We start from the raw sequence: 25099 nt of genomic DNA, 5'->3' as shown, positions 1-25099 counted from the left end.
GATCCGCTCGGCTGAACGTGATGTTCTAAGACGACCACTCGACATACTCAGGGATGTTCGCCATGCCGCTTTCTGCCAGGTTGATTTCTCGGGTGAGCTTCTTCATTTCTCTCCTTGAGACGCTTGTCCTCTGAATCATACTCATCTGCCCACGTGGTGGTGGAAATGCCTCGTTAGGTTTTGATGAGGTTGAGCTTGCTGGACCTGATGTTTTGGTGGGGGTGGTGGTGGTGGCGGTGGTAGCTGTTGCTGGCCTGCCTGCTGGATGAGTTTATGCATATCGATGAACTGCCGACAGTCCCTGAGCAGGTGGCTAGACTTTATTTTACCATCCTTGGAATCGGTATATGAATGCAGGTAGCAGGGGGCGTTGATCTGCTCAGCATAGGGTAGTTCGGGAGTTCTCTGTTGTCGTGGTTTATAGTTGCCACGGTTCCCAGAGTTGTTCCGATTACCGTCCTGTCGATCATCTCGCCTGTCATCGTACCGATCATCCTGCCGATCAGAGTAGCCTGCGGCCACCAAGTTATTGTCATCGTAGCTGCGGTTCTTCCTTCTCTTGTTGCGATCCCTTCGACCACCCGAATCATGCTTCGGCTGGTCATCCTCTTCATCGTCGCTGCGCTGTCGTGGCTTTCAAACGTTGTCTTCGCCATCGGCCCAGCTGTTGGCGATTTCCATTAACTTGGTTATGGTTTTCGGTTTCTTGCGCCCGAGTTCTTATATATAGCTTTCACGTCGGATGCCATCACTGAAGGCATCGATTGCTCTGTCGACAGATACGTCTTCCGCAGCGTTCAAGAGCTTGGTGAATCTCCCGATGTATGCGCGCATCGACTCCTTCTGCTTTTGCTGACAATGCCGTAACTCCTCGATCCCGATGGGCCTTTTGTAGGTTGCTTGGAAGTTGGCGATGAAGGCTTCTACTAGATCGTCCCATGACTTAATGGAACCCTTCGGCAAACCTCTTAGCTAGGCTCGCGCTGAATCCTTTAGGTAAAGCTGCAGGCACTGCATTGCTGCTATCTGGTTCCCTTTTTGTAGAATCACTGTCTGCAGATAATCTTCTATCCTGGATCCCGGCTCCTGCTGCCCATCGTATTTGGTGGCGTCGGTAGGGGTAGGTTTGAACTTCTTGGGTGGCATCGCCTCCCGAATTTTGTAGCTTAGACAATCGGCTCCCCTTATCTCGCCGTCGTTCTCCTGGGTCTCATCCGAAGAATCGCTGTCGAATTCCTCTCTGGCGGCGCGTCACCGCCTTGCTTTGTCGATCCTACTCTGAGTAAATTCATCCCAAGCGTCTCTTGCGTGGTGCTTTGAGCCGCTGGCATGCAACGTGGTTTTTTCCTTTCGAGGAACTAGATTATCTCCTAATATCGCGAGACTTTCTAGGGCACCACGGTGAGCCTGAGCCATGGATCCTTCAGGACGCTGGTTAATGAGGTATGCCGCAAGGTTGGCTGTTGCTCCTGCAACGGTTTTTGGCCGTGGCATGCCCGCGGTGTCCGTAGTCATAAAGGACTTGGTCAAGTTTGACGTTATCTCCCTTGCATCATCTTCTGAAAGCCTGGACATTCTTGATCGATGTTTGCCTCCTCCGTGGGTACTTCGAGAGGCACTTCCCTGCGAGCCCCTTCGTCGCTCGCTGGATCGATCTGCCGCAGACAGGCGTCTCTCGAGGGTGGCTTGCTCCTTAGATAGGTGATGTCTACGGGAGCTTCTATTCTTGTAGACAGTGTTGGGCCTCCAAGAGCAGAGGTTTGTAGAACAGCAGCAAGTTTCCCTTAAGTGGATCACCCAAGGTTTATCGAACTCAGGGAGGAAGAGGTCAAAGATATCCCTCTCAAGCAACCCTGCAACCACAAAGCAAGAAGTCTCTTGTGTCCCCAACACACCTAATAGGTGCACTAGTTCGGCGAAGAGATAGTGAAATACGGGTGGTATGAATAAGTAGTAGCAACGAGCACCGGAAAAGTTCTTTGCCCGGGACGGTAAACAAGCGTAGTAACGCAGCGGTAGTAACGCAGCAGTAGTAACACGATAAAACAAGTAAACAAGCAGCGATAGCGATATTTAGGAACAAGGCCTAGGGATTAGACTTTCACTAGTGGACACTCTCAACATTGATCACATAACATAACGGATAAATGCATACTCTACACTCTTGTTGGATGATGAACACATTGCGTAGGATTACACGAACCCTCAATGCCGGAGTTAACAAGCTCCACAATAATGCTCATATTTTAGTAACCTTTAGTGTAAGATAGATCAAAAGACTAAACCAAGTACTAGCATAGCATGCACACTTGTCACCTTCATGCATATGTAGGAGGAATAGATCACATCAATATTATCATAGCAATAGTTAACTTCGCAATCTACAAGAGATCATGATCATAGCATAAACCAAGTACTAACACGGTGCACACACTTGTCACCTTTGCACACGTGCGGGAGGAATAAAACTACTTTAATAACATTGCTAGAGTAGCACATAGATAAATTGTGATACAAACACATTGCAATCATAAAGAGATATAAATAAGCACCTCACTATGCCATTCAACGAGTGAATAAGTATTCGTGAAATATAGCCTAAGAGACCCACACGGTGCACACACTCGTCACCTTTACACACGTGGGACAAGGAGTCTCCGGAGATCACATAAGTAAAACTCACTTGACTAGCATAATGACATCTAGATTACAAGCATCATCATATGAATCTCAATCATGTAAGGCAGCTCATGAGATTATTGTATTGAAGCACATAGGAGAGAGATGAACCACATAGCTACCGGTACAGCCCCGAGCCTCGATGGAGAACTACTCCCTCCTCATGGGAGCAGCAGCGGTGATGAAGATGGCGGTGGAGCTGGCAGCGGTGTCGATGGAGAAGCCTTCCGGGGGCACTTCCCCGCTCCGGCGGGGTGCCGGAACAGAGACTCCTGTCCCCCAGATCTTGGCTTCGCGATGGCGGCGGCTCTGTAAGGTTTTTCGTATCGTGGTTTTTCGCATCAGGGTTTTCTCGACGGAGGCTTTATATAGGCGAAGAGGCGGCGCAGGAGGGTCGAAGGGGTGGCCACACCATATGGCGGCGCGGCCGGGGCTCGGGCCGCGCCGGCCTATGGTCCGGGGGCCCGGTGCCCCCCTCCGGTCCTTCCGGGTGTTCGGATGCTTCCGGTGAAAATAGGAACCCGGGTCTTCGTTTCGTCCAATTCCGAGAATATTTCGTTACTAGGATTTACGAAACCAAAAACAGCGAGAAAACGAGAACTGGCACTTCGGCATCTTGTTAATAGGTTAGTTCCAGAAAATGCACGAATATGACATAAAGTGTGCATAAAACATGTAGGTATCATCAATAATATGGCATGGAACATAAGAAATTATCGATACGTCGGAGACGTATCAATAGGCGCTCCCGATTTTTCTCCAATATGGAGCGGTAAGCATTGAGAGTGCCAACCGTGGTTCCTGCCGGAAGTGGTGTGTTGTTAAGCACGGCTGCCTTGGCTGCTGCCCACTCCTCCTCTGCGATGGTGTGGTCGCTGTTGTTGTTGCTGGCGCTGTTCTCAAAACTAGCTCGCCTGCTGGAACGGGGGGTGCGATCTCCGTCTCCCCTGTTAGCAACATAAACTTGGAGGGGCGCCACTCTTCGGGTGTCTCCTTGGGTGATGCTGTCGATGCTGTCCTCTCCCGACGAATAGTAGGCATTGCAGATGAATGGCGTGTCGCTCGACCCTAGCCCGTGCCTGGTGTCGCAGTTCATGCAGTAGTACGAGGTTAGCTCCGAGGACGCGGGATCATCGGATCCGACTGACATGGAGGATGCCGAACGGGGAGTCGAAGGCGCGGACGTACTCGACGGGCTTGTCAGGCCAGCCGAAAGGTCAAGTGACGACGACGCGCTTGGTCTCGTCGACCTGGAGATGGGAGATTCCAGCAGCCGAAGAATTCCTTCTGAGTTGACATTGTAGTGGACACTCCCGAAGGTCATCTGTCGAGCGAGACGAATCGCTATCTGGGGTGAATTCGTAGGAGCCGAAACGAATCGGGCTTCCCAGACGGGGCGATGACGGTGTTGATGAAGCTGCCGATGACATGACGGGTTCAGCCGATGTTCGATCTTGTGCCGACAGGGTTCCCACAGACGGCGCCAATTGTCGAGGGTACTCCTCGCCAATGCCCTCCGATAGGGGCTTAGGGTTGATGGAATCCTGCAAGCTGTGTCGAATAGTTCGGCTGAGATCTCGTCGAGATGGCTATTGCTAGGGTGACCTAGCTATAAACTTTTACTGGCTAAGATTGCTAAGATTGATCGTGTCCCTCGGCAGCCCCTCTCCTGACCTTTATATAGGAGGCCAGGTCTCAAGAGGTCTCACCGAGTACGACTAGGTTTACAGTAGTTTTAGATCCGATCTTTCCTTATTCGACTGCTTCCTTGTCTTGCCCGTCAAGGAACCTTCTGGTACACCATCCTAGTGGCCCATCTCACCTTCAGGTGTCTTCATGGGCCTCCAATTAGTCAATACAGGATAGGGTAATGTCGGTTACCCGAAAGGTAGTGCCCACATCAGCCGTGGAGGTCTTATCGCGTTCTAAATCCTAGTTTTTTACTTTGGGTACCCAATCCATCCGTCGGGATTTTTCATCATATCATCGATATAGAAAATATCTAGCAGAGCGCAACTTGTGCAAGTGTCGGGCCACATAGGACGGATCCTAGGGTCTTACCTTCATGCTTATGAACATGGCATTCAAACATTTTATCGCGGCGGACGCGGTCTGAGAATATGAACTTTATATCGGCTGCCTTGTTTGGCTGATGCATTGGTTGAAGTTGCGGGTTCTTTTTTTAAGTTTACCATTTTCGTCGGGTGCGCAGTCGGCGCTCCGATGGGAGTAATTTACTAGTCTATGTTTCTGGTGTTTACCACCGATAATGGACTTGGAGATTTTCCCTTTTCTATCTTTGTCAAATGCTTCTCTTAATTTTGTTTCCTTCGTGTGTACGAACAACGCTTTCGATGGGAGTAGCCCCCGAGGCTATGTTTAGGTACTTGTAGCTGAGCATAGGCTCAAAAGGCTTTATGCATCTAAGTTTTTGTTTGACTTGCATGAAATTGAAACAAAATATTTACCTTGACACACTTACCTTTGAGATGAAACTTTCCTTTCTATCCGGTGTGTGGTCAGCGCTCCTGATGGGAGTATCCCCCGAGGCTATGGTCGGGTGCTTGTAGCCGATCATAGGCTCAAACATCTTTATCTGATGAATTTCTCAACCTAAGATTCCTTTCATAGACTACATGTTTAAATAGCTTGAAGATATCTTCCTTACACACTCATGACGTTGGCGTTGATAATGATGGCATGCCAGAGCTTGTCTAAAAACACTTCTATTTGACGCATTGCTGTCTATTGTTGGCTTCTTTTCCTGTAGACAGTGTTGGGCCTCCAAGAGCAGAGGTTTGTAGAACAGCAACAAGTTTTCCCGTAAGTGAATCACCCAAGGTTTATCGAACTCAGGGAGGAAGAGGTCAAAGATATCCCTCTCAAGCAACCCTGCAATCACGATACAAGAAGTCTCTTGTGTCCCCAACACACCCAATACACTTGTCAGATGTATAGGTGCACTAGTTCGGCGAAGAGATAGTAAAATGCAAGTAATATGGATGAATATGAGTGGTAATAGCAATCTGAAATAAATATGGCAGCGAGTAAACATGCAACAGAACAGTAAACAAACAGTGTTTCGATGTTCGGAAACAAGGCCTAGGGATCATACTTTCACTAGTGGACACTCTCAACATTGATCACATAATAAAACCAATCTACACTCTCTTGTTGGATGACAAACACCATTAATTGTGTACGGCTACAAGAGCTCCCTCAAGCCGGAGTTAACAAGCGCCACAACATTCGGTGTTCATATTTAAGTAACCTTAGAGTGCACAATAGATCATTGCAATTATACCGAGTACTAACATAGCATGCACACTTGTCACCGTCGAGCTATGAAAGGGGGAATAGATCGCATCAATACTATCATAGTAATAGTTAACTCCATAATCTACAAAAGATTACAATCATAACCTACACCAAGTACTACATGATGCACACACTGTCAACATTACATCATGGAGGAGGAATAGAGTACTTTAATAACATCACTAGAGTAGCACATAGATTAATAGTGATACAAAGCTCATCATATGAATCTCAATCATGTAAGGCAGCTCATGAGATCATTGTATTGAAGTACATGGGAGAGAGAGATGAACCACATAGCTAGCGGTACAGCCCTTAGCCTTGAGGAAGAACTACTCCCTCCTCATCACAGGAGACAGCAGCGGCGATGAAATGGCGGTGGTGTCGATGGAGATGCCTTCCGGGGGCAATTCCCCGTCCCGGCGGCATGCCGGAACAGAGACTTCTGTCCCCCGAATATTGGCTTCGCGATGGCGGCGGCTCTGGAACTTTTCTCGTACCGTGGCTTATTCTTCTCGAGGTTTTAGGTCACGAAGGCTTAAATAGGCGAAGAGTCGGAGTCGGAGGGGTTCTGGTGGAGCCACACCATAGGGGGGCGCCCCCCCTCTGGCCGCGCCGCCACCATGTGTGGAGGCCACGGGCCTCCCCTCTGGTCCCTCTTCGGTGTTCTGGAAGCTTCGTGGAAATATAAGATCGTGGGCCTTGATTTCGTCCAATTCCGAGAATATTTCCTGTGTAAGATTTCTGAAACCAAAAACAGCAAAAAAACAGGAACTGGCACTTCGGCATCTCGTTAATAGGTTAGTTCCAGAAATGCATAAAAACGATATAAAGTGTGAACAAAACATGTAGGTATTGTCATAAAACTAGCATGGAACATCAGAAATTATAGATACGTTGGAGACGTATCAACATCCCCAAGCTTAGATCCTACTCGCCCTTGAGTAGGTAAACGATAAAAAGAATAATTTCTGTAGTGACATGCTACTTACATAATCTTCATCATACTATTGTAAAGCATATGAGATGAATGCAGCGATTCAAAGCAATGGTAAAGACAATGAGTTAAACAACTGAACCATATAACAAAGACTTTTCATGAATAGTACTTTCAGATAAGCATCAATAAGACTTGCATAGGAGTTAACTCATAAAGCAATAAATTCAAAGTAATGGCATTGAAGCAACACAAAGGAAGATTTAAGTTTCAGCAGTTGCTTTCAACTTTCAACATACATATCTCATGGATAATTGTCAACATAAAGTAATATGATGAATGCAAATAAGCAAGTATGTAAGAATCAATGCACAGTTGACACAAGTGTTTGCTTCTAAGATAGAAAGAAGTAGGTAAAGTGACTCAACATAAAGTAAAAGAATGGCCCTTTGATACCTCTCAAACGTATCTATAATTTCTTATGTTCCATGCTACTTTATTGATGATACTCACATGTTTTATACATACTTTATGTCATATTTATGCATTTTCCGGCACTAACCTATTAACGAGATGCCGAAGAGCCGCTTGTTGTTTTCTCGCTGTTTTTGGTTTCAGAAATCCTAGTAAGGAAATATTCTCGGAATTGGACGAAATCAACGCCCAGGGGCCTATTTTTCCACGAAGCTTCCAGAAGACCGAAAGGGAACCGAAGTGGGGCGACGAGGCGCCGCCACACTAGGGCGGCGCGGCCCAGGGGGGGCCGCGTGGCCCTAGCGTGTGGCCCCCTCGTCGGCCCTCCGACTCCGCCCTTCCGCCTACTTAAAGTCTTCGTCGCGAATACCCCAGTACCGAGAGCCACGATACGGAAAACCTTCCAGAGACGCCGCCGCCGCCAATCCCATCTCGGGGGATTCAGGAGATCGCCTCCGGCACCCTGCCGGAGAGGGGAATCATCTCCCGGAGGACTCTTCACTGCCATGGTCGCCTCCGGAGTGATGAGTGAGTAGTTCACCCCTGGACTATGGGTCCATAGAAGTAGCTAGATGGTCGTCTTCTCCTAATTGTGCTATCATTGTTGGATCTTGTGAGCTGCCTAACATGATCAAGATCATCTATTTGTAATGCTACATGTTGCGTTTGTTGGGATCCGATGAATATGGAATACTATGCTATGTTGATTATCAATCTATCTATGTGTTGTTTATGATCTTGCATGCTCTCTGTTATTAGTAGAGGCTCTGGCCAAGTCGTTACCTGTAACTCCAAGAGGGAGTATTTATGCTCGATAGTGGGTTCATGCCTCCATTAAATCTGGGACAGTGACAGAAAGTTCTAAGGTTGTGGATGTGCTATTGCCACTAGGGATAAAACATCAATGCTATGTCTAAAGATGTATTTGTTGATTACATTACGCACCATACTTAATGCAATTGTCTGTTGTTTGCAACTTAATACTGGAGGGGGTTCGGATGATAACTCTGAAGGTGGACTTTTTAGGCATAGATGCATGGCTGGATAGCGGTCTATGTACTTTGTCGTAATGCCCAATTAAATCTCACACTACTCATCATAACATGTATGTGCATGGTCATGCCCTCTTTATTTGTCAATTGCCCAACTGTAATTTGTTCACCCAACATGCTATTTATCTTATGGGAGAGGCACCACTAGTGAACGGTGGACCCCGGTCCATTCTTTTACATCGAATACAATCTACTGCAATACTCGTTCTACTGTTTTCTGCAAACATCATCATCCATACTATACATCTAATCCTTTGTTACAGCAAGCCGGTGAGATTGACAACCTCACTGTTAAGTTGGGGCAAAGTATATTGGTTGTTTTGTGCAGGTTCCACGTTGGCCCCGGAATCCCTGGTGTTGCGCCGCACTACACTCCGCCGCCATCAACCTTCAACGTGCTTCTTGGCTCCTACTGGTTCGATAACCTTGGTTTCTTACTGAGGGAAAAACTTGCCGCTGTACGCATCATACCTTCCTCTTGGGGTTCCCAACGGACGTGTGCTTTACCGTCACAAGCAGCAAAGCTTTTTCTGGCGTCGTTGCCGGGGAGATCAAGACACGCTGCAAGGGGAGTCTCCACTTCCAATCTCTTTACTTTGTTTTTGTCTTGCTTTATTTTATTTACTACTTTGTTTGCTGCACTAAAACAAAACACAAAAAAATTAGTTGCTAGTTTTACTTTATTTACTATCTTGTTTGCGTTCTCTATATTAAAAACACAAAAAAATTAGTTACTTGCATTTACTTTACTTATTTCATCATGTTTCCTCCTAAGTTCACTCTAAAAGATATATATGTAGGAGAAGGGTCTATAATTGGAAGAGATAATATAGAAGCATTTTTCACCCATGTTAGCATGGATGAAGATTTTGAAGATGTACCATTATTAAAAGTTGCTCCTACTTATGAAAGTGCTTCTGCCTGTTTGGTACACATGTTGGAAACTAGATTTATTAGTCTCAACCCCATGATACAACACATGTTTCTTACACTTTCCGATATGGAGAGGGGAGAAACGAGAGATTTTGTTTTAAATGTCCTTGTTAGAGAATTTAAAGATGTAGCTAAAGAAGCTAGAAAAGTTTTCATTAAGCATAAGAGGCTTGGTTTGTTCACTGATTTTAAGAAAACACTTGAAAAGATGGATATGGATAGAATAAGGTACACTAATAATGTTAATAATGGTGGGGAGATTAAAGTACCGATACCTAGTAAGCTCCTGGGAATACATTAAGCTCTAGAAAATAATTATGCTTGGCTTGTCCCTGAAAATTTGTTTGATGAGAATAGCAAGCCTAAGACTAATGAAAAGGGAGCCTCTGAAACTTACGTATACAAAATACAATGCATGGTTGAGAAAACTCCAAACCCCCTGTTGATGCTTCATCTCTTGATAACACTTGATACACAATTTCTGCGCCTAGCTGAAAGGCGTTAAAGAAAAGCGCTTATGGGAGACAACCCATGATTTTACTACAGCAATTTTGTTTTATATTTGAGTCTTGGAAGTTGTTACTACTGTAGAAACCTCTCCTTATCTTAATTTTGTTGCATTATTGTGCCAAGTAAAGTCTTTGATAGTAAGGTTCATACTAGATTTGGATTGCTGCGCAGAAATAGATTTCTTGTTGTCACGAATTTGAGCAGTAGCCTCTGTAGGTAACTCAGAAAATTCTGCCAATTTACGTGAGTAATCCTCAGATATGTACGCAACTTTCATTAAATTTGAGCATTTTCATTTGAGCAAGTCTGGTGCACCTAAAAAATTCGTCTTTACGTACTGTTCTGTTTTGATAGATTCTGCCTTTTATTTCGCATTGCCTGTTTTGCTATGCTTGATGGATTTCTTTATTCCATTAACTTTCAGTAGCTTTGTGCAATGTCCAGAAGTATTAAGAATGATTATGTCACCTCTGAACATGTGAATTTTGATTATGCACTAACCCTCTAATGAGTTGTTTTGAGTTTGGTGTGGAGGAAGTTTTCAAGGATCAAGGGAGGAGGATGATACAATATGATCAAGGAGAGTGAAAGCTCTAAGCTTGGGGATGCCCCGTGGTTCATCCCTGCATATTTCAAGAAGAGTCAAGCATCTAAGCTTGGGGATGCCCAAGGTATCCCCTTCTTCATCGACAACATTATCAGGTTCCTCTAGTGAAACTACATTTTTATTCCATCACATCTTATGTGCTTTACTTGGAGCGTCTGTATGTTTTTATTTTTGTTTTGTTTGAATAAAGTTGGATCCAAGCATTCATTGTGTGGGAGAGAGACACGCTCTGCTGTTGCATATGGACAAATATGTCCTTAGCTTTACTCATAATGTTCATGGCAAAGGTTGAACTGCTTCGTTAAATTGTTATATGGTTGGAAACGGAAAATGCTACATGTGGTAAATGGTATAATATCTTGAATAATGTGATACTTGGCAATTGTTGTGCTCATTTTTAAGCTCTTGCATCATATACTTTGCACCTATTAGTGAAGAGATACATAGAGCTTGCTAAAATTTGGTTTGCATGATTGGTCTCTCTAAGGTCTAGATATTTTCTAGTAAGGGTCGAACAACAAGGAAGACGGTGTAGATTCTTATAATGCTTGCAATATGTCTTTTATGTGAGTTTTGCTGTACCGGTTCATACTTGTGTTTGTTTCAAATAACCTTGCTAGCCTAAGCCTTGTATTGAGAGGGAATACTTCTCATGCATCCAAAATCCTTGAGCCAAACACTATGCCACTTGTGTCCACCATACCTACCTGCTACATGGTATTTCTCCGCCATTCCAAAGTAAATTGCTTGAGTGCTACCTTTAAAATTTCTATTCTTTGTCTTTGCAATATATAGCTCATGGGACAAATAGCCTAAAAACTATTGTGGTATTGAATATGTACTTATGTATCTTATTTCTTATTAAGTTGCTTGTTGAGCGATAACCATGTTCCTAGGGACGCCATCAACACTTTGTTGAATATCATGTGAGTTGCTATGCATGTTTGTCTTGTCTGAAGTAAGGGCGATTTACCATGAGTTTAATGGTTAGAGAATGCATATTGTTAGAGAAGAACATTGGGCCGCTAACTAAAGCCACGATCCATGGTGGAAGTTTCAGTTTTGGACAACAATCCTCAATCTCTTATGAGAATATTATTTGTTGCTAAATGCTTATGCATTAAAGAGGAGTCCATTATCTGTTGTCTATGTTGTCCCGGTATGGATGTCTAAGTTGAGAATAATCAAAAGCAAGAAATCCAATGTGAGCTTTCTCCTTAGACCTTTGTACAGGCGGCATAGAGGTACCCCTTTGTGATACTTGGTAAAAACATATGTATTGCAATGATAATCCAGGTAATCCGAGCTAATTAGGACAAGGTGCGGGCACTATTGGTATACTATGCATGAGGCTTGCAACTTGTAGGATATAATTTACATAATACATATGCTTTATTACTACCGTTGACAAAATTGTTTCTTGTTTTCAAAATAAAAGCTCTAGCACAAATATAGCAATCAATGCTTCCCTCTGCGAAGGGCCTTTCTTCTACTTTTATGTTGAGTCAGTTTACCCATTTCCTTCTATCTTAGAAGCAAACACTTGTGTTAATTGTGCATTGATTCCTACATACTTGCTTATTGCACTTATTATATCACTTTATGTTGACAATATCCATGAGGTATACATGTTACAAGTTGAAAGCAACCGCTGAAACTTAATCTTCCTTTGTGTTGCTTCAATGTCTTTACTTTGAATTTATTGCTTTATGAGTTAACTCTTATGCAATACTTATTAATGCTTGTCTTGAAAGTACTATTCATGAAAAGTCTTTGCTATATGATTCAATTGTTTACTCATTGTATTTACCATTGCTTTGAATCGCTGCATTCATTACATGTGCTTACAATAGTATTGATCAAGATTATGATAGCATGTCACTTCGTAAATTATCTTTGTTATCGTTTACCTACTCGGGACGAGTAGGAACTAAGCTTGGGGATGCTTGATACGTCTCAAACGTATCTATAATTTCTTATGTTCCATGCTACTTTATTGATGATACTCACATGTTTTATACATACTTTATGTCATATTTATGCATTTTCCGGCACTAACCTATTAACGAGATGCCGAAGAGCCAGTTGCTGTTTTCTGCTGTTTTTGGTTTCAGAAATCCTAGTAAGGAAATATTGTCGGAATTGGACGAAATCAACGCCCAGGGGCCTATTTTCCACGAAGCTTCCAGAAGACCGAAAGGGAACCGAAGTGGGGCGACGAGGCGCCGCCACACTAGGCCGGCGCGGCCTAGGGGGGCCCGCGCGGCCCTAGCGTGTGGCCCCCTCGTCAGCCCTCCGACTCCGCCCTTCCGCCTACTTAAAGTCTTCGTCGCGAATACCCTAGTACCGAGAGCCACGATACGGAAAACCTTCCAGAGACGCCGTCGCCGCCAATCCCACCTTGGGGGATTCAGGAGATCGCCTCCGGCGCCCTGCCGGAGAGGGGAATCATCTCCCGGAGGACTCTTCACCGCCATGGTCGCCTCCGGAGTGATGAGTGAGTAGTTCACCCCTGGACTATGGGTCCATAGAAGTAGCTAGATGGTCGTCTTCTCCTAATTGTGCTATCATTGTTGGATCTTGTGAGCTGCCTAACATGATCAAGATCATCTATTTGTAATGCTACATGTTGCGTTTGTTGGGATCCGATGAATATGGAATACTATGCTATGTTGATTATCAATCTATCTATGTGTTGTTTATGATCTTGCATGCTCTCCGTTATTAGTAGAGGCTCCGGCCAAGTCGTTACCTGTAACTCCAAGAGGGAGTATTTATGCTCGATAGTGGATTCATGCCTCCATTAAATGCGGGACGGTGATGGAAAGTTCTAAGGTTGTGGATGTGTTGTTGCCACTAGGGATAAAACATCAATGCTATCTCTAAGGATGTATTTGTTGATTACATTACGCACCATACTTAATGCAATTGTCTGTTGTTTGCAACTTAATACTGGAGGGGGTTCGGATGATAACCTCGAAGGTGGACTTTTTAGGCATAGATGCATGCTCGGATAGCGGTCTATGTACTTTGTCGTAATGCCCAATTAAATCTCACACTACTCATCATAACATATATGTGCATGGTCATGCCCTCTTTATTTGTCAATTGCCCAACTGTAATTTGTTCACCCAACATGCTATTTATCTTATGGGAGAGACACCACTAGTGAACTGTGGACCCCGGTCCATTCTTTTACATCGAATACAATCTATCGCAATACTCGTTCTACTGTTTTCTCGCAAACATCATCATCCACACTATACATCTAATCCTTTGTTACAGCAAGCCGGTGAGATTGACAACCTCACTGTTAAGTTGGGGCAAAGTATCTTGGTTGTGTTGTGCAGGTTCCACGTTGGCGCCGGAATCCCTGGTGTTGCGCCGCACTACACTCCGCCGCCATCAACCTTCAACGTGCTTCTTGGCTCCTACTGGTTCGATAACCTTGGTTTCTTACTGAGGGAAAAACTTGCCGTTGTACGCATCATACCTTCCTCTTGGGGTTCCCAACGGACGTGTGCTTTACCGTCACAAGCAGCACCCTTCGCAGAGGGAAGCATGGATTACTAATTTTGTGCTAGAGCTTTTATTTTGAAAACAAGAAACAATTTTGTCAACGGTAGTAATAAAGCATATGTGTTATGTATGAGACATCCTATAAGTTGCAAGCCTCATGCATATATTACCAATAGTGCTCGCACCTTTACCTAATTAGCTTGGATTTACATGGATTATCATTGCATAGCATATGTTTCAACCAAGTGTCACAAAGGGGTACCTCTATGCCGCCTGTACAAAGGTCTAAGGAGAAAGTTCGCATTGGATTTTTCGCTTTTGATTATTCTCAACTTAGACATCCATACCAGGACAACATAGACAACAGATAATGGACTCCTCTTTTAATGCGTAAGCATTCAACAACAGATAATATTCTCATAAGAGATTGAGGATTGTTGTCCAAACTGAAACTTCCACCATGGTTCATGGCTTTAGTTAGCGGCCCAATGTTCTTCTCTAACAATATGCATACTCAAACCATTGATCATGATAAATCACCCTTACTTCAGACAATACAAACATGCATAGCAACTCACATGATATTCAACAAAGGTAATAGTTGATGGCGTCCCCAGAAACATGGTTACCGCTCAACAAGCAACTTATTAAGAAATAAGATACATAAGTACATATTCAATACCACAATAGTTTTTAAGCTATTTTCCCATGAGCTATATATTGCAAAGACAAAGAATGAAAGTTTAAAGGTAGCACTCAAGTAATTTACTTTGGAATGGCAGAGAAATACCATGTAGTAGGTAGGTATGGTGGACACAAATGACATAGTTTTTGGCTCAAGGATTTTGGATGCACGAGAAGTATTCCCTCTCAATACAAGGCTTTGGCTAGCAAGGTTGTTTGAAGCAAACACAAGTATGAACCGGTACAACAAAACTTACATAAGAACATATTGCAAGCATTATAAGACTCTACATTGTATTCCTTGTTGTTCAAACACCTCACCAGAAAATATCTAGACTTTAGAGAAACCAATCATGCAAACCAAATGTCAACAAGCTCTACAACATTTCTTCATTAATAGGTGCAAAGTACATGATGCAAGAGCTTAAACATGATCTATATGAGCACAACAATTTCCAAGTATCAAATTATTCAAGAAATTATACCAATTACCACATGAAGCATTTTCTGTTTCCAACCATATAACAATTAACGAAGCAGTTTCAACCTTCGCCATGAACATTAAGAATAAAGCTAAAAACACATGTGTTCATATGAACGAGCAGAGCATGTCTCTCTCCCACACAAACATGAATTTATTCAGAGAATGAAAATAACAAAAACGAAAATAAAAGCACACAGACGCTCCAAGTAAAGTACATAAGATGTGATGGAATAAAAATATAGTTTCACTAGAGGTGACCTGATAAGTTGTCGATGAAGAAGGGGATGCCCAGGCATCCCCAAGCTTAGATGCTTGAGTCTTCTTGAAATATGCAGGGATGAACCACGGGGGCACCCCCAAGCTTAGACTTTTCACTCTTTTTGATCATATTGTATCATCTTCCTCTCTTGACCCTTGAAAACTTCCTCCACACCAAACTCGAAACAAACTCATTAGAGGGTTAGTACATAATCAAAAATTCACATGTTCAGAGGTGACATAATCATTCTTAACACTTCTAGATATTGCACAAAGCTACTGAAAGTTAATGGAATAAAGAAATCCATCAAACATAGCAAAACAGGCAATGCGAAATAAAAGGCAGAATCTGTCAAAACAGAACAGTCTATAAAGACGAATTTTTCTGGGGCTCTTAACTTGCTCAGATGAAAATGCTCAAATTGAATGAAAGTTGCGTACATATCTGAGGATCACTCACGTAAATTGGCAGATTTTTCTGAGTTACCTACTGAGAATACTATTCAAATTCGTGACAGCAAGAAATCTGTTTCTGCGCAGTAATCCAAATCTAGTATCAAACTTACTATCAAAGACTTTACCTGGCACAACAATGCAATAAAATAAAGTAAGGAGAGTTTGCTACAGTAGTAACAACTTCCAAGACACAACAAAACAGTAGCAAAATAAAAACATGGGTTATCTCCCAAGAAGTGCTTTCTTTATAGCCATTAAGATGGGCTCAACAATTTTAATGATGCACTCGCAAATAACAAGAGTTGAAACAAAAGAGAGCATCAAAAAGCAGTCATGAAACAAATTTAAGTCTTACCCACTTCCTATGAAAAGGAATCTTCTAAATAAACAAGTTCATGAAGAACAAAGTGAATAGCATAGGAAGACAAAACAAGTGTAACTTCAAAAATTTCAGCATATAGAGAGGTGTTTTAGTAACATGAAAACTTCTATAACCATATTTTCCTCTCTCATAATAATTTCCAGTTTCATCATGAACAAACTCAACAATATAACTATTACATAAAGCATTCTTATCATGAGTCTCATGCATAAAATAATTACTACTCCCAACATAAGCATAGTCATTCTTATTAATTGTAGTGGGAGCAAATTCAATAATGTAGCTATCATTATTATTATTATCACCATAATCATCATATATAGGAGGCATATTGTAATCATAATTAATTTTCTCCTTAATAGTAGGTGGACTGAAAATATGATAGTCATCATTGCAATCATCATATATAGGAGGTAAAGTATCATCAAAGTAAATTTTCTTCTCCATGCTTGGGGGACTAAAAATATCATGCTCATCAAAACCAGCTTCCCCAAGCTTAGAATTTTCCATAGAATTAGCAACAATGGTGTTCAAAGCGTTCATACTAATATCATTGCTACTAACATGCAAATAAGGTTCCATAGGTTTTTTAATTTTCGCATCAAACAATCCATGTCTTAACTCAGGAAATAGATTAAAAAGCTCACTGTTATTTTCCATTATGCCTAACTAGTTATAAACAAGAAACAAAACGATGCAATTGCAGGATCTAAAGGAAATAGCTTCGAGCACTCACACACCGGCAACAGTGCTAGGAAATAGCTTAGTAGTCGGAGGATGTGAATACCTTTTACCTTACCTCCCCGGCAACGGCGCCAGAAAATAGCTTGCTGTCTACTGTTGGCTTCTTTTCCTGTAGACAGTGTTGGGCCTCCAAGAGCAGAGGTTTGTAGAACAGCAGCAAGTTTTCCCTTAAGTGAATCACCCAAGGTTTATCGAACTCAGGGAGGAAGAGGTCAAAGATATCCCTCTCAAGCAACCCCGCAATCACGATACAAGAAGTCTCTTGTGTCCCCAACACACCCAATACACTTGTCAGATGTATAGGTGCACTAGTTCGGCGAAGAGATAGTAAAATGCAAGTAATATGGATGAATATGAGTGGTAATAGCAATCTGAAATAAATATGGCAGCGAGTAAACATGCAACAGAACAGTAAACAAACAGTGTTTCGATGTTCGGAAACAAGGCCTAGGGATCATACTTTCACTAGTGGACACTCTCAACATTGATCACATAATAAAACCACTCTACACTCTCTTGTTGGATGACAAACACCATTAATTGTGTAGGGCTACAAGAGCTCCCTCAAGTCAGAGTTAACAAGCGCCACAACATTCGGTGTTCATATTTAAGTAACCTTAGAGTGCACAATAGATCATTGCAATTATACCGAGTACTAACATAGCATGCACACTGTCACCGTCAGGCTATGAAAGGGGGAATAGATCGCATCAATACTATCATAGTAATAGTTAACTCCATAATCTACAAGAGGTTACAATCATAACCTACGCCAAGTACTACATGATGCACACACTGTCAACATTACATCATGGAGGAGGAATATAGTACTTTAATAACATCACTAGAGTAGCACATAGATTAATAGTGATACAAAGCTCATCATATGAATCTCAATCATGTAAGGCAGCTCATGAGATCATTGTATTGAAGTACATGGGAGAGAGAGATGAACCACATAGCTACCGGTACAGCCCTTAGCCTTGAGGAAGAACTACTCCCTCCTCATCATAGGAGATAGTAGCGGCGATGAAGATGGCGGTGGTGTCGATGGAGATGCCTTCCGGGGCAATTCCCCGTCCCGACGGCGTGCCGGAATAGAGACTTCTGTCCCCCGAATCTTGGCTTCGCGATGGCGGCGGCTCTGGAACTTTTCTCGTACCGTGGCTTATTCTTCTCGAGGTTTTAGGTCACGAAGGCTTAAATAGGCGAAGAGTCGGAGTCGGAGGGGTTCTGGTGGAGCCACACCATAGGGGGGCGCCCCCCCTCTGGCCGTGCCGCCACCATGTGTGGAGGCCCTGGGCCTCCCCTCTGGTCCCTCTTCGGTGTTCTGGAAGCTTCGTGGAAATATAAGATCGTGGGCCTTGATTTCGTCCAATTCCGAGAATATTTCCTGTGTAAGATTTCTAAAACCAAAAACAGCAGAAAACAGGAACTGGCACTTCGGCATCTCGTTAATAGGTTAGTTACGGAAAATTCATAAAAACGATATAAAGTGTGAACAAAACATGTAGGTATTGTCATAAAACTAGCATGGAACATCAGAAATTATAGATACGTTGGACACGCATCAAAAGTGAGCCCTTGCTACAGTGAGACGAACGTGTGGCGATACCCACGACGCTTGATTTGACCGCACGAGAATCGAAGCGCCCGGTAATGCGGCGTGCGGTAACTCCCTTGATTCCCGCGACATGGGGTAAGTGGCCGGGCAGTTTTGCCTGCCGCGTGCCACATGGTTGCCCTAGATGGAAGCCGTGGGAACCGTCCTTTTTCGTCAGATGGCTCTCCTTCTTCGACTCGTAGGATAAAATTATGTGTTATTACTTTACTTGGTCATTCTCTCCCTGCGCTACCGAACTTCATCTTCCTCATTGCGCCACTGTCCTTCTTGCCTCACAGAGCTCAATCCCTTACTTTCTTTCTTCCAAACACCAAGCCCTTCCCCCACCGCCATGGGGAAGAAGGTGAAAGCCTCACGAGCCACTGATGATGCCACCTCAGGGAAGACGCGGGTGTCGGGCTGGAGCAAGTCAAAATGCACCGCCGACGACCTCCGCAAGCTTCGCAAGTATGTACTTCTATCTGCGACATCAAGCCCACAAATTTGTTTGTGGGCTTCTCTTTGTTTACGGCGTCTAGCTACATCAGCTCATGCCAAATTCCATCTTGCACATTGTGTGCTTCACATTATGAGAGTGCTTCCAGGGCATCGACCCGTATTGGGCCCTATGGAGGCGCTTGTTTTTTATCCAGCAGAATGCATCGAAGACCGATGTCTACAACGTTGGCAGCGTCATCATCTCTGTTCGGCCACAAGCTGAGTATTTTGACTTCTAGATGGCCGAGTCCATCTAGAATTGGCGCCAGAAATGGTTCGACATCAAGGACGAGAAGGTTGGAGAGAAGAAGTTCATCCTCGCCCCCTTCGACCCGCCGAAGGAAGTGAAGAAGTTGAAGTCGTGGATCAACCATTAACTGAAGCTGAACTCGAAGAAATCGAGCCACTGACGGCCTGGATCCGCACCCTTCAAACCAACAAGGGCAGCTGCGCGATGTTCCATGGATTGGCCTGGACGGCTCCGGTCCTTTTGTCTTGGAGGCATTAAGCTCCTCCAGGAATAACCTCCGTGACAATGTAGGGTCCGTCCCATGGCGACTCCAGCTGTCTATGGCTTTCCTGTTTGAGTCAAAGGACTAGGTATCCCACATTGAAGGACCTGGGGAAAATTAAGTCAACAACTATGATAGTTCCACAGATTGTGTTGATATGCCATTGATCTTGCGAGGGTGACGTCCTTTGATTCATCGAGTGCGTCGATGACGTATTCGAGTGCTTCTGTAGAGGTGATCTTTTCATAGTCTGAAACTCGACGAGCCTCGTGTGCTATTTCTACTGGAAACACGTTCTCTGCGCCGTGGACAAGAAATAAAGGTGTTTCTTGAGTTGCATCATTTGGATTTGTACGCGGGATCCATAGGTGGCAACTCTGCTATCCAGGCGCTTCTTACTCTTTCGAGTGGTGCCAACAACCTTTTCTTCAGACCGTAATAGATTAGCCTGTTACCTTTTTCCGCCAGACCATTGGTTTGTGGGTGGGCAACTGACGCAAAATTCAATTTTATACCCAACTCTTCACAATAGCTTCCAAATTCCTTTGATGTGAAATAGGAGTCATTGTCTTTGATGATACTGTCACAACCAATTTTTCACAACATGCATGTTTACAAATCTTGAAACATTAGAGCCAACAAAAACTTTTACTTCTTGTGACTATGTGTGTGATTAGGATAGAATCTTGCATATGGTATTGTGTAGAATTCTGTTTGTGTGCAAAATTCTTCTAAAACCCTAGCACCTAGTTTGACACCAATTTGTATTATTAGGGTTTTCCCCCTCTCTTATGCAAACTCTCCCACTCAAATTTGTTTCTCTGGATCAAAACCCTAATTAACTCTAAACCTAGTCTCAACACCCCACCAAAATGAGGGGGAACACTCCCCTCTCTCATTTTTGGTGGAGATACCATCACCTTGTGTGACACCACCACCACACCACCTTTCCCTCTCATTTTCTCCACTTGTGTGCATTTTCACTTTTCCAATTTTTTGGCTCATGCAACTACTTTGCATGCCCCCTCTCCTTCATCACTGCCTCTCTCTATCTCTCTTCCTTTCTCTAACTTTTCCAAGGTGGGAGACATGAGAGGGGACACTTCCCCCTCTTTTTCTCTTCTATCTGTTTCCCTCTCTCTTATCTCTCCAGTTTGGGCCGAGGCCAACACCACCCCCTCTCCCCCTTACCCTGGCCCAACCCTGGCACTCCCTTCCCTCTCTCTTTCGGCCCAACGCTGCCAACCCCCTCTCCCGCCAGAGAAACCTAGCGTGCACGCGCGCTGGCCACGCACGCGCGCCATCATGGCGACTGACGTCTCGGGCACCGAGTCGTCGCCTCGACTACCACCCGCCGCCTCGTCTTCACGCGTCAACGCGTTGGACGCCGCCTGCGTTGCGTCGCCTCGCCTGATCCGCCATCACCTCGTCTGCCATGCTCGGGCGATCACGCCGTCGCCCGTTGGGCACGACCAATACGCCTGTCTCCCTCCACTCGCTATAAAAACGACCCCCGCGCCTTCGACGCCCCTTTCAACTTTTCTCCACACCCACGCCACCTCTCTGCCCCACTGCAGCGCTGCTCGAGCTGCTGCTGCTCTTCGTCGTCACCAATGACGTGGTCACCGTGGGCGTGACACGCAGGTGGACGACGCCTCGACACCGCCACTGTCCCTCTCCCCTTTTACCTTGTCTCCCCTTCTCAAACTGCCCCTGACCTTGCCTCTCCCTCGCTCAGATCCGCCGGCAGACGACGACGCCCTCGACACGCCGAAGCCGCTTGTGACGCAGACGACGTCGAGCAAGGAGGAGCAACTGCGACGGGATGACGCCAAGGCCTCCACGCACCACGCCGCCACTCCCCCACCTTCTCTGCACGACGCCAAACCGCCGCTGACCGCCGGTAAGCCGCGCCGCCCCTCTCTCTTCTCTCTTCCAATGAGCCCTACACAGACATGGAGAAGACGGCGGCCACAGGCGGCCAGATCTACATCCAACGGCCGCATGGCCCATGCAGGATATGTCGGCCGTGCATGGCCTAGCCCGCCACAGGCCCCGGCCTCTTTTATTTTTATTTTTCGCCGCCACCTGGAAAATCCCCTGGGCCGGCCCATCTCGGTGCACCTGGCACGGCCCAAAACCTTTCCCGCCCGATTAAAATCGTTTGGAAATTTAAAATCTCTATTAAAATTGAATTTGCATCTGTGAGCCTTTTTGTGAATAACTTGAGTTTGGCACATCCGTTTTTAGTGAAACCAATTGCTTTCGAACCAGTATGGAATTACCTTTCAGATGCCACTGACCTTGTATTTTTAAGATTTTTGTATGATTTTTGGCATAGTAAACGTGTTCCCTGTAATCTGCATAGTATATCTAATTTCTAAAATTGTAGAATTAGTATTTTTGGGTGAATCCAATTGTGTTGGTCTTGTTTTAGTACTGGCCATCTAGGAAAAATATTTTTAGTCTCTGTTAATGATTTTTTTTTTGTCTCTGTTAGTAAGTGTATGTGTGTCACATGCAATGTTGGAACCAAAATTCTTTTTAATTCACTCAAATTCTTGTCACCACTTTGTTGAAAAATAGCCAACCCATGTTTTGTTTTTGTTACTGCCAAGAAAATACCCCTGCATATTTTGTCTTGTTTTACTTAAACACTTTGTTCTTGAGCTTTGTGTTGATTGTATGTATTATTTATCTTTGCGACGATAGATACGAACGAGGGTGAAGTTGAAGGAGAGGATTCTGGAGAAGGATTTGAAGAAGACCAGGGACAAGCCAACCAAGGCAAGCCATATTTTGACCTCTGAATGTTGTGTCTTATATTGTTGTTACCATGGTATTATCGTTGTCTCTTGATCTATCTTGCGCTAGTTCTATTTGTGCCGCCAATGCATGCTTATCTTAAGCATGATGATCCTCTTTGACACTTCACATATAATCTTTAGTGGTGTGATGATTAGCATCATGGTCATGGCTTTACCATTCTACTTGTGTTGTCGGCGCATGCTTATCTTAAGCATGTCGCCTCTCTCCGATATCTTACATACACCCCCTTTAGTGAATTCTTGGTCATTATCATGATCTTCGTGTACCCTATTTTTGTGAAGGGCATGCCTACTTACTTAGAGTATGTCGGATCATTGACCACCACTACCCCTCTCGGAGTTTTGTTGGTCAACATCATGTTCCTATCGTATTCTTCTTCTTATCTTGAATCTATACATGCTTACCTTAAGCAAGTATAAACCCATGACCCTACATATATCACCTTCTGGGTGGTATGATAGCTATCATTATGTCCCCTTGTTGTCATTCTAGCACTACACAATGAGGCCTTAGGTTGGGAAAACCCTATGTTTAATGTTTTTGAGAAAAGCTTTGAAAATTTGGGGAGATGTAGTCTTGCCCAAGTGTTGTTTCAAATGGAAAGCTTTGTTGTTTCAAAAAAGAGATGTGTGGTTAGGCGTGGGCAACCAAAGAAGTGTGAGTAAGTGTTTTTATAAAGGAGCACTGTGTATAAGTGTTCGCCGTCCCAACTTTACTTCGCGCAACCACATTACCCAAACGTGCAAGTTCTATGTGGTAAGATTAAATATCATGCTGACTTTTTGGTACTTGGTTCTGCTGCTAGTAAGTATTGTCCTATCATTTTTGGTAGACCTTTTCTAAATACTTGTGGAGCTGTTATAGAATGCAAGAAAGAGAAAATTTTGACTAAATTTGCTGGTGAATCTTATGAGTTTAATTTCTCTAAATTTGCCAAAACTCCTTATAAAGTTGATTCGCCTAATAATGATTTTAGAGTTGAACAGTGTGCATCTATTGCTCTTGCTCCTAACAATCCTTTGCAGCAACATTTGGAGAATAGTGAGAGTGAAGTTTTTAGGGAAGAAAGAAATGAGCTTGATGAAATTTTCCTTCGTCAACCTATTCTTAAGCATGATTTACCAGTATAAGATCTGGGTACGACACCACCACCAAAGGAAGATCCTGTCTTTGATTTAAAACCATTGCCTGATAATCTTAAATATGCTCATATTGATGATAAGAAAATATATCCTGTTATTATTAGTTCTAAGCTTTCAGAGATTGAGGAAGAAAGGTTATTGGAAATACTGAAAAAGCACCGAGGAGCTATTGGCTACACTCTTGATGACTTGAAGGGGATTTCTCCCTCTATTTGCCAACATGCCATTAATATGGAAGATGATGCAAAGCCTGTTGTTGAACATCAGCGTCGCCTAATTCCTAAGATGAAGGAGTGGTAAGAAATGAGGTTTTTAAGACTTCTTGAAGCTGGTATTATATATCCTATTGCTGATAGTAGATGGGTTAGTCCTGTGCATTGTGTTCCTAAGAAAGGAGGAATGACTGCTGTGCCTAATGATAATGATGAGCTCATACCTCAAAGAGTAGTTGTAGGGTATAGAATGTGCATTGATTATCGAAAAGTTAATAAGGTTACTAAGAAAGATCATTACCCTTTGCCTTTTATTGATCAAATGTTAGAAAGGTTATCCAAAAATACTCATTTTTGCTTTCTTGATGGTTATTCTGGGTTTTCACAAATTGTTGTTAAAACTAAGGATCAAGAGAAAACCACTTTCACTTGTCCCTATGGAACCTATGCTTATAGACGCATGCCTTTTGGTTTATGTAATGCTCCTGCTACTTTTCAAAGATGCATGTCTGCTATTTTTCATGGTTTTTGCGAGAGTATTGTAGAGGTATTCATGGACGATTTTTCCGTCTATGGGAATTCTTTTGATAATTGCTTGCAGAACCTTGATAAAGTTTTGCAGAGATGTGAAGAAACTAACCTTGTTCTTAATTGGGAGAAATGCCACTTTATGGTTAATGAAGGAATTGTATTGGGACATAAAATTTCCGAGAGAGGTATTGAAGTTAATAGAGCTAAAGTTGAAGCAATTGAGAAGATGCCCTATCCTAGGGATGTTAAAGGTATTCGTAGTGTTCTTGGTCACGCTGGGTTTTATAGGAGATTTATTAAAGACTTCTACAAGATTTCAAAGCCTCTTACTAATCTTCTTCAAAAAGAGAAAGTTAAGAAATGGCACGATAGAAGAATTATCAAAAGAGAATTTAATATTGGGGATAAAGTCCTATTGTATCGGTCTCGTCTCAGATTCTTTGCAGGGAAATTACTCTCAAAATGGGAAGGACCATATGTCATTGAGGAGGTGTATCGTTCAGGAGCAATTAAAATTAGCTCTCTCCAAGGCTGTGGGGACCCCAGACTAGCTGTCCAAAATCCCTGTTATGTATACAGTTCACGATCCCATGATCAGTGCGTCATGAACACATAACCGAACTGATATCAAATTACACCATCCATTACAAAGCGGAATAAGAAAATTACAACATGGTCACATGACCCATACTTACATAATAGCCTCAGAGGGCCTAACTAAACATCAGAGTAGCA

This window comes from Lolium rigidum, chromosome 3, assembly GCF_022539505.1.
Source record: "Lolium rigidum isolate FL_2022 chromosome 3, APGP_CSIRO_Lrig_0.1, whole genome shotgun sequence".
NCBI classification, from domain to species: domain Eukaryota; kingdom Viridiplantae; phylum Streptophyta; class Magnoliopsida; order Poales; family Poaceae; genus Lolium; species Lolium rigidum.
Note: the sequence above shows the minus strand (reverse complement) of the source record.